The sequence below is a fragment of the Somniosus microcephalus genome, unplaced genomic scaffold (assembly GCF_052327205.1).
Source record: "Somniosus microcephalus isolate GS21.2 unplaced genomic scaffold, FLI_Smic_1.0 scaffold951, whole genome shotgun sequence".
Lineage (NCBI taxonomy): Eukaryota > Metazoa > Chordata > Chondrichthyes > Squaliformes > Somniosidae > Somniosus > Somniosus microcephalus.
In genome coordinates this window covers 61123-71663 of record NW_028226138.1, presented here as the reverse complement: position 1 = coordinate 71663, position 10541 = coordinate 61123, and the positions used below count along the sequence as shown (strand labels likewise).

Here is a 10541-nt window from a genome sequence, read left to right as displayed (position 1 = left end):
TGGATGCTGAAATTTGTCTCGCTAACACACAGCACTGTGGGGCATCGGAACCTAAGCACCAGCCGGGATTGTTTGTTAACCGACAGCAGAGTGTAGCAGCGGAAGCGTGCTGGTCCCATAACCCAGAGGTCGATTGATCGTAAGCCTTCTTCTGCTAGTTGCATTCTTATATACACCAACAATAAAATGCTCTATTGCTACCCCAATCAAACGCACTTAATTTTATCACACTTTACTTACACCAACTTCCTGCTTGCAACACACAACAGGGATAAATTTTGAATGAAATTTACAATGGGTGTGTTGCAGCAAACTTTTATTTATTAGCGTTGCCTTGTAAACACGTAGCTGCTTCTGATATAGTGGGTTGCATCAGAAGTGAGTTTGCCGTCCACGAATTTAATTTCCTTTCGTTTCCCCTGCTATTTACAAGACCAGGCCACATTTCAATCACCAGTCACTAGTTTCAGATTCCTTAATGCACTGACGTGGTAGCGTGGCCGAGCGGTCTAAGGCGCTGGATTAAGGCTCCAGTCTCTTCGGGGGCGTGGGTTCGAATCCCACCGCTGCCAGATATTGCGACATTTATAAATTTCGTCGCTTCACCACCAGCAGTAAACCAGGCAGGCATGCCGGTTTTGGGTCACCGTTTCCTTCAGTTGCTATTGACAGGCTGATCCGAATCGCAGAATTTCCTCTGCTCCATAATTGGCCTGAACACTACAAACACCATCACCCAACCAACTGAATTCAGCCCGTTCACTCACTCGTCCCCACACCTGCTGCCTCTCACTTATTCAGATGTGCACCACGTTTACTCTTTCTTGCAATCTATCGACCGCGCCCCCCATTGCTGTCATCTCTCCGTCGTTTCCCCGTTCGCCCTTCCAATCTTGCCGGTTGAACAGCACCTCCCATTTGTTCCTGTGCTGCAATCCAATTAATTTAACACCAGTATCTTTTTGTCAATCGAACCTATCCAGACAGCGAAAGTTACATTAAGACATGGTTAAGAGAAGATCCATTCTGCAAACGAAAAGGGTGGGGAGGGGATCTGGACTCTGACTTCAGGATGAGAGTCAGATGTGTTTTTCATACCATTAGTCTGGGGAAGTTGTGATTAGGAGGGCAAATTTTTCCTATTGTTCTCTTCTCTTAAATTATGATAAATTTCAGGCTCAGTGCGTCAGGTTTTGTTATCACAATTTATGCTTTACTTACAGCAACTTCCTTCTTGCAAAAAACACAAGAACCTGCAACACAACTTTCAAAACACTTTATTCGCACCAACATAAGCTGCAAATGCTGCAAACTTGGAGCAGCCTTGGCCTTACCCTTTCTCTCAACGCATTCCTGCAGCGCCGTGTCGCCAGCACCAGATGGTGCTCTTGGCCTTTACACAACAGGCAATACCTTCACACAAAACGGAAGCCCGTTACACAACACGGAGAACCTTTACACAACAGGAAACACATTACTCAATAGCGGACATCTTTACAAAGCAGACAAAATCTCTAAACAACAGGGAAAATCTACACACAGCAGCGATCATCTTTACACAGGAGGGAACAATTTTATATAACCGGGAACATCTTTACACTACAGGGAATTTCTTTGCACAGCAGAACGCACCTTCATGCAAGTCTCTCTCTTCATCTCAGTCTCCGTTTCCCTGGCTGTCTACCTCCCTCTCTGTTTCTCTCGCAGTCTCGGTTTTCCCTCAGTCTCTGTCTCTGCCTCGTGTTAATCGCTCTGTCTGTCTCTCTCTCTCTTTGGTTTCTTCAGTGTCTTTCTCTGTCCCTCCATTTGTGTGGCCAGAAACACCCTTTCCGGATTCCTGTGTGTCATTTTGTGTGTGTCCCATTGTCGGTGTCGTAATACAGAGTGTCCTTGTGACATCGTGCAGCCATGTCAGCCTGCAAACACGGGTGCTGCGGGGTCCGGGTCTCTGGGCGGTTTCAGGGCCATGCTATAGTTTTCAACACAGGCTGGATGCTGAAATTTGTCTCGCTAACACACAGCACTGTGGGGCATCGGAACCTAAGCACCAGCCGGGATTGTTTGTTAACCGACAGCAGAGTGTAGCAGCGGAAGCGTGCTGGTCCCATAACCCAGAGGTCGATTGATCGTAAGCCTTCTTCTGCTAGTTGCATTCTTATATACACCAACAATAAAATGCTCTATTGCTACCCCAATCAAACGCACTTAATTTTATCACACTTTACTTACACCAACTTCCTGCTTGCAACACACAACAGGGATAAATTTTGAATGAAATTTACAATGGGTGTGTTGCAGCAAACTTTTATTTATTAGCGTTGCCTTGTAAACACGTAGCTGCTTCTGATATAGTGGGTTGCATCAGAAGTGAGTTTGCCGTCCACGAATTTAATTTCCTTTCGTTTCCCCTGCTATTTACAAGACCAGGCCACATTTCAATCACCAGTCACTAGTTTCAGATTCCTTAATGCACTGACGTGGTAGCGTGGCCGAGCGGTCTAAGGCGCTGGATTAAGGCTCCAGTCTCTTCGGGGGCGTGGGTTCGAATCCCACCGCTGCCAGATATTGCGACATTTATAAATTTCGTCGCTTCACCACCAGCAGTAAACCAGGCAGGCATGCCGGTTTTGGGTCACCGTTTCCTTCAGTTGCTATTGACAGGCTGATCCGAATCGCAGAATTTCCTCTGCTCCATAATTGGCCTGAACACTACAAACACCATCACCCAACCAACTGAATTCAGCCCGTTCACTCACTCGTCCCCACACCTGCTGCCTCTCACTTATTCAGATGTGCACCACGTTTACTCTTTCTTGCAATCTATCGACCGCGCCCCCCATTGCTGTCATCTCTCCGTCGTTTCCCCGTTCGCCCTTCCAATCTTGCCGGTTGAACAGCACCTCCCATTTGTTCCTGTGCTGCAATCCAATTAATTTAACACCAGTATCTTTTTGTCAATCGAACCTATCCAGACAGCGAAAGTTACATTAAGACATGGTTAAGAGAAGATCCATTCTGCAAACGAAAAGGGTGGGGAGGGGATCTGGACTCTGACTTCAGGATGAGAGTCAGATGTGTTTTTCATACCATTAGTCTGGGGAAGTTGTGATTAGGAGGGCAAATTTTTCCTATTGTTCTCTTCTCTTAAATTATGATAAATTTCAGGCTCAGTGCGTCAGGTTTTGTTATCACAATTTATGCTTTACTTACAGCAACTTCCTTCTTGCAAAAAACACAAGAACCTGCAACACAACTTTCAAAACACTTTATTCGCACCAACATAAGCTGCAAATGCTGCAAACTTGGAGCAGCCTTGGCCTTACCCTTTCTCTCAACGCATTCCTGCAGCGCCGTGTCGCCAGCACCAGATGGTGCTCTTGGCCTTTACACAACAGGCAATACCTTCACACAAAACGGAAGCCCGTTACACAACACGGAGAACCTTTACACAACAGGAAACACATTACTCAATAGCGGACATCTTTACAAAGCAGACAAAATCTCTAAACAACAGGGAAAATCTACACACAGCAGCGATCATCTTTACACAGGAGGGAACAATTTTATATAACCGGGAACATCTTTACACTACAGGGAATTTCTTTGCACAGCAGAACGCACCTTCATGCAAGTCTCTCTCTTCATCTCAGTCTCCGTTTCCCTGGCTGTCTACCTCCCTCTCTGTTTCTCTCGCAGTCTCGGTTTTCCCTCAGTCTCTGTCTCTGCCTCGTGTTAATCGCTCTGTCTGTCTCTCTCTCTCTTTGGTTTCTTCAGTGTCTTTCTCTGTCCCTCCATTTGTGTGGCCAGAAACACCCTTTCCGGATTCCTGTGTGTCATTTTGTGTGTGTCCCATTGTCGGTGTCGTAATACAGAGTGTCCTTGTGACATCGTGCAGCCATGTCAGCCTGCAAACACGGGTGCTGCGGGGTCCGGGTCTCTGGGCGGTTTCAGGGCCATGCTATAGTTTTCAACACAGGCTGGATGCTGAAATTTGTCTCGCTAACACACAGCACTGTGGGGCATCGGAACCTAAGCACCAGCCGGGATTGTTTGTTAACCGACAGCAGAGTGTAGCAGCGGAAGCGTGCTGGTCCCATAACCCAGAGGTCGATTGATCGTAAGCCTTCTTCTGCTAGTTGCATTCTTATATACACCAACAATAAAATGCTCTATTGCTACCCCAATCAAACGCACTTAATTTTATCACACTTTACTTACACCAACTTCCTGCTTGCAACACACAACAGGGATAAATTTTGAATGAAATTTACAATGGGTGTGTTGCAGCAAACTTTTATTTATTAGCGTTGCCTTGTAAACACGTAGCTGCTTCTGATATAGTGGGTTGCATCAGAAGTGAGTTTGCCGTCCACGAATTTAATTTCCTTTCGTTTCCCCTGCTATTTACAAGACCAGGCCACATTTCAATCACCAGTCACTAGTTTCAGATTCCTTAATGCACTGACGTGGTAGCGTGGCCGAGCGGTCTAAGGCGCTGGATTAAGGCTCCAGTCTCTTCGGGGGCGTGGGTTCGAATCCCACCGCTGCCAGATATTGCGACATTTATAAATTTCGTCGCTTCACCACCAGCAGTAAACCAGGCAGGCATGCCGGTTTTGGGTCACCGTTTCCTTCAGTTGCTATTGACAGGCTGATCCGAATCGCAGAATTTCCTCTGCTCCATAATTGGCCTGAACACTACAAACACCATCACCCAACCAACTGAATTCAGCCCGTTCACTCACTCGTCCCCACACCTGCTGCCTCTCACTTATTCAGATGTGCACCACGTTTACTCTTTCTTGCAATCTATCGACCGCGCCCCCCATTGCTGTCATCTCTCCGTCGTTTCCCCGTTCGCCCTTCCAATCTTGCCGGTTGAACAGCACCTCCCATTTGTTCCTGTGCTGCAATCCAATTAATTTAACACCAGTATCTTTTTGTCAATCGAACCTATCCAGACAGCGAAAGTTACATTAAGACATGGTTAAGAGAAGATCCATTCTGCAAACGAAAAGGGTGGGGAGGGGATCTGGACTCTGACTTCAGGATGAGAGTCAGATGTGTTTTTCATACCATTAGTCTGGGGAAGTTGTGATTAGGAGGGCAAATTTTTCCTATTGTTCTCTTCTCTTAAATTATGATAAATTTCAGGCTCAGTGCGTCAGGTTTTGTTATCACAATTTATGCTTTACTTACAGCAACTTCCTTCTTGCAAAAAACACAAGAACCTGCAACACAACTTTCAAAACACTTTATTCGCACCAACATAAGCTGCAAATGCTGCAAACTTGGAGCAGCCTTGGCCTTACCCTTTCTCTCAACGCATTCCTGCAGCGCCGTGTCGCCAGCACCAGATGGTGCTCTTGGCCTTTACACAACAGGCAATACCTTCACACAAAACGGAAGCCCGTTACACAACACGGAGAACCTTTACACAACAGGAAACACATTACTCAATAGCGGACATCTTTACAAAGCAGACAAAATCTCTAAACAACAGGGAAAATCTACACACAGCAGCGATCATCTTTACACAGGAGGGAACAATTTTATATAACCGGGAACATCTTTACACTACAGGGAATTTCTTTGCACAGCAGAACGCACCTTCATGCAAGTCTCTCTCTTCATCTCAGTCTCCGTTTCCCTGGCTGTCTACCTCCCTCTCTGTTTCTCTCGCAGTCTCGGTTTTCCCTCAGTCTCTGTCTCTGCCTCGTGTTAATCGCTCTGTCTGTCTCTCTCTCTCTTTGGTTTCTTCAGTGTCTTTCTCTGTCCCTCCATTTGTGTGGCCAGAAACACCCTTTCCGGATTCCTGTGTGTCATTTTGTGTGTGTCCCATTGTCGGTGTCGTAATACAGAGTGTCCTTGTGACATCGTGCAGCCATGTCAGCCTGCAAACACGGGTGCTGCGGGGTCCGGGTCTCTGGGCGGTTTCAGGGCCATGCTATAGTTTTCAACACAGGCTGGATGCTGAAATTTGTCTCGCTAACACACAGCACTGTGGGGCATCGGAACCTAAGCACCAGCCGGGATTGTTTGTTAACCGACAGCAGAGTGTAGCAGCGGAAGCGTGCTGGTCCCATAACCCAGAGGTCGATTGATCGTAAGCCTTCTTCTGCTAGTTGCATTCTTATATACACCAACAATAAAATGCTCTATTGCTACCCCAATCAAACGCACTTAATTTTATCACACTTTACTTACACCAACTTCCTGCTTGCAACACACAACAGGGATAAATTTTGAATGAAATTTACAATGGGTGTGTTGCAGCAAACTTTTATTTATTAGCGTTGCCTTGTAAACACGTAGCTGCTTCTGATATAGTGGGTTGCATCAGAAGTGAGTTTGCCGTCCACGAATTTAATTTCCTTTCGTTTCCCCTGCTATTTACAAGACCAGGCCACATTTCAATCACCAGTCACTAGTTTCAGATTCCTTAATGCACTGACGTGGTAGCGTGGCCGAGCGGTCTAAGGCGCTGGATTAAGGCTCCAGTCTCTTCGGGGGCGTGGGTTCGAATCCCACCGCTGCCAGATATTGCGACATTTATAAATTTCGTCGCTTCACCACCAGCAGTAAACCAGGCAGGCATGCCGGTTTTGGGTCACCGTTTCCTTCAGTTGCTATTGACAGGCTGATCCGAATCGCAGAATTTCCTCTGCTCCATAATTGGCCTGAACACTACAAACACCATCACCCAACCAACTGAATTCAGCCCGTTCACTCACTCGTCCCCACACCTGCTGCCTCTCACTTATTCAGATGTGCACCACGTTTACTCTTTCTTGCAATCTATCGACCGCGCCCCCCATTGCTGTCATCTCTCCGTCGTTTCCCCGTTCGCCCTTCCAATCTTGCCGGTTGAACAGCACCTCCCATTTGTTCCTGTGCTGCAATCCAATTAATTTAACACCAGTATCTTTTTGTCAATCGAACCTATCCAGACAGCGAAAGTTACATTAAGACATGGTTAAGAGAAGATCCATTCTGCAAACGAAAAGGGTGGGGAGGGGATCTGGACTCTGACTTCAGGATGAGAGTCAGATGTGTTTTTCATACCATTAGTCTGGGGAAGTTGTGATTAGGAGGGCAAATTTTTCCTATTGTTCTCTTCTCTTAAATTATGATAAATTTCAGGCTCAGTGCGTCAGGTTTTGTTATCACAATTTATGCTTTACTTACAGCAACTTCCTTCTTGCAAAAAACACAAGAACCTGCAACACAACTTTCAAAACACTTTATTCGCACCAACATAAGCTGCAAATGCTGCAAACTTGGAGCAGCCTTGGCCTTACCCTTTCTCTCAACGCATTCCTGCAGCGCCGTGTCGCCAGCACCAGATGGTGCTCTTGGCCTTTACACAACAGGCAATACCTTCACACAAAACGGAAGCCCGTTACACAACACGGAGAACCTTTACACAACAGGAAACACATTACTCAATAGCGGACATCTTTACAAAGCAGACAAAATCTCTAAACAACAGGGAAAATCTACACACAGCAGCGATCATCTTTACACAGGAGGGAACAATTTTATATAACCGGGAACATCTTTACACTACAGGGAATTTCTTTGCACAGCAGAACGCACCTTCATGCAAGTCTCTCTCTTCATCTCAGTCTCCGTTTCCCTGGCTGTCTACCTCCCTCTCTGTTTCTCTCGCAGTCTCGGTTTTCCCTCAGTCTCTGTCTCTGCCTCGTGTTAATCGCTCTGTCTGTCTCTCTCTCTCTTTGGTTTCTTCAGTGTCTTTCTCTGTCCCTCCATTTGTGTGGCCAGAAACACCCTTTCCGGATTCCTGTGTGTCATTTTGTGTGTGTCCCATTGTCGGTGTCGTAATACAGAGTGTCCTTGTGACATCGTGCAGCCATGTCAGCCTGCAAACACGGGTGCTGCGGGGTCCGGGTCTCTGGGCGGTTTCAGGGCCATGCTATAGTTTTCAACACAGGCTGGATGCTGAAATTTGTCTCGCTAACACACAGCACTGTGGGGCATCGGAACCTAAGCACCAGCCGGGATTGTTTGTTAACCGACAGCAGAGTGTAGCAGCGGAAGCGTGCTGGTCCCATAACCCAGAGGTCGATTGATCGTAAGCCTTCTTCTGCTAGTTGCATTCTTATATACACCAACAATAAAATGCTCTATTGCTACCCCAATCAAACGCACTTAATTTTATCACACTTTACTTACACCAACTTCCTGCTTGCAACACACAACAGGGATAAATTTTGAATGAAATTTACAATGGGTGTGTTGCAGCAAACTTTTATTTATTAGCGTTGCCTTGTAAACACGTAGCTGCTTCTGATATAGTGGGTTGCATCAGAAGTGAGTTTGCCGTCCACGAATTTAATTTCCTTTCGTTTCCCCTGCTATTTACAAGACCAGGCCACATTTCAATCACCAGTCACTAGTTTCAGATTCCTTAATGCACTGACGTGGTAGCGTGGCCGAGCGGTCTAAGGCGCTGGATTAAGGCTCCAGTCTCTTCGGGGGCGTGGGTTCGAATCCCACCGCTGCCAGATATTGCGACATTTATAAATTTCGTCGCTTCACCACCAGCAGTAAACCAGGCAGGCATGCCGGTTTTGGGTCACCGTTTCCTTCAGTTGCTATTGACAGGCTGATCCGAATCGCAGAATTTCCTCTGCTCCATAATTGGCCTGAACACTACAAACACCATCACCCAACCAACTGAATTCAGCCCGTTCACTCACTCGTCCCCACACCTGCTGCCTCTCACTTATTCAGATGTGCACCACGTTTACTCTTTCTTGCAATCTATCGACCGCGCCCCCCATTGCTGTCATCTCTCCGTCGTTTCCCCGTTCGCCCTTCCAATCTTGCCGGTTGAACAGCACCTCCCATTTGTTCCTGTGCTGCAATCCAATTAATTTAACACCAGTATCTTTTTGTCAATCGAACCTATCCAGACAGCGAAAGTTACATTAAGACATGGTTAAGAGAAGATCCATTCTGCAAACGAAAAGGGTGGGGAGGGGATCTGGACTCTGACTTCAGGATGAGAGTCAGATGTGTTTTTCATACCATTAGTCTGGGGAAGTTGTGATTAGGAGGGCAAATTTTTCCTATTGTTCTCTTCTCTTAAATTATGATAAATTTCAGGCTCAGTGCGTCAGGTTTTGTTATCACAATTTATGCTTTACTTACAGCAACTTCCTTCTTGCAAAAAACACAAGAACCTGCAACACAACTTTCAAAACACTTTATTCGCACCAACATAAGCTGCAAATGCTGCAAACTTGGAGCAGCCTTGGCCTTACCCTTTCTCTCAACGCATTCCTGCAGCGCCGTGTCGCCAGCACCAGATGGTGCTCTTGGCCTTTACACAACAGGCAATACCTTCACACAAAACGGAAGCCCGTTACACAACACGGAGAACCTTTACACAACAGGAAACACATTACTCAATAGCGGACATCTTTACAAAGCAGACAAAATCTCTAAACAACAGGGAAAATCTACACACAGCAGCGATCATCTTTACACAGGAGGGAACAATTTTATATAACCGGGAACATCTTTACACTACAGGGAATTTCTTTGCACAGCAGAACGCACCTTCATGCAAGTCTCTCTCTTCATCTCAGTCTCCGTTTCCCTGGCTGTCTACCTCCCTCTCTGTTTCTCTCGCAGTCTCGGTTTTCCCTCAGTCTCTGTCTCTGCCTCGTGTTAATCGCTCTGTCTGTCTCTCTCTCTCTTTGGTTTCTTCAGTGTCTTTCTCTGTCCCTCCATTTGTGTGGCCAGAAACACCCTTTCCGGATTCCTGTGTGTCATTTTGTGTGTGTCCCATTGTCGGTGTCGTAATACAGAGTGTCCTTGTGACATCGTGCAGCCATGTCAGCCTGCAAACACGGGTGCTGCGGGGTCCGGGTCTCTGGGCGGTTTCAGGGCCATGCTATAGTTTTCAACACAGGCTGGATGCTGAAATTTGTCTCGCTAACACACAGCACTGTGGGGCATCGGAACCTAAGCACCAGCCGGGATTGTTTGTTAACCGACAGCAGAGTGTAGCAGCGGAAGCGTGCTGGTCCCATAACCCAGAGGTCGATTGATCGTAAGCCTTCTTCTGCTAGTTGCATTCTTATATACACCAACAATAAAATGCTCTATTGCTACCCCAATCAAACGCACTTAATTTTATCACACTTTACTTACACCAACTTCCTGCTTGCAACACACAACAGGGATAAATTTTGAATGAAATTTACAATGGGTGTGTTGCAGCAAACTTTTATTTATTAGCGTTGCCTTGTAAACACGTAGCTGCTTCTGATATAGTGGGTTGCATCAGAAGTGAGTTTGCCGTCCACGAATTTAATTTCCTTTCGTTTCCCCTGCTATTTACAAGACCAGGCCACATTTCAATCACCAGTCACTAGTTTCAGATTCCTTAATGCACTGACGTGGTAGCGTGGCCGAGCGGTCTAAGGCGCTGGATTAAGGCTCCAGTCTCTTCGGGGGCGTGGGTTCGAATCCCACCGCTGCCAGATATTGCGACATTTATAAATTTC

At 46.4% G+C, this 10541-nt stretch overlaps 6 non-coding genes across 6 annotated transcripts; all 6 read left to right on the top strand.

Annotated features, from left to right (window-relative positions):
- Positions 1-490: 490 nt before the first annotated feature.
- Positions 491-572, top strand: trnal-aag (transfer RNA leucine (anticodon AAG)). The gene has a single exon. It is a non-coding gene; the product is annotated as a tRNA-Leu (tRNA).
- A 1907-nt stretch (positions 573-2479) lies between these two features.
- On the top strand, positions 2480-2561 carry trnal-aag (transfer RNA leucine (anticodon AAG)). Its single transcript has one exon. It is a non-coding gene; the product is annotated as a tRNA-Leu (tRNA).
- A 1907-nt stretch (positions 2562-4468) lies between these two features.
- trnal-aag (transfer RNA leucine (anticodon AAG)) lies at positions 4469-4550 on the top strand. The gene has a single exon. It is a non-coding gene; the product is annotated as a tRNA-Leu (tRNA).
- A 1907-nt stretch (positions 4551-6457) lies between these two features.
- trnal-aag (transfer RNA leucine (anticodon AAG)) lies at positions 6458-6539 on the top strand. Its single transcript has one exon. It is a non-coding gene; the product is annotated as a tRNA-Leu (tRNA).
- A 1907-nt stretch (positions 6540-8446) lies between these two features.
- Positions 8447-8528, top strand: trnal-aag (transfer RNA leucine (anticodon AAG)). Its single transcript has one exon. It is a non-coding gene; the product is annotated as a tRNA-Leu (tRNA).
- Positions 8529-10435: 1907 nt separating this feature from the next.
- trnal-aag (transfer RNA leucine (anticodon AAG)) lies at positions 10436-10517 on the top strand. The gene has a single exon. It is a non-coding gene; the product is annotated as a tRNA-Leu (tRNA).
- The last annotated feature ends 24 nt before the right edge of the window (positions 10518-10541 follow it).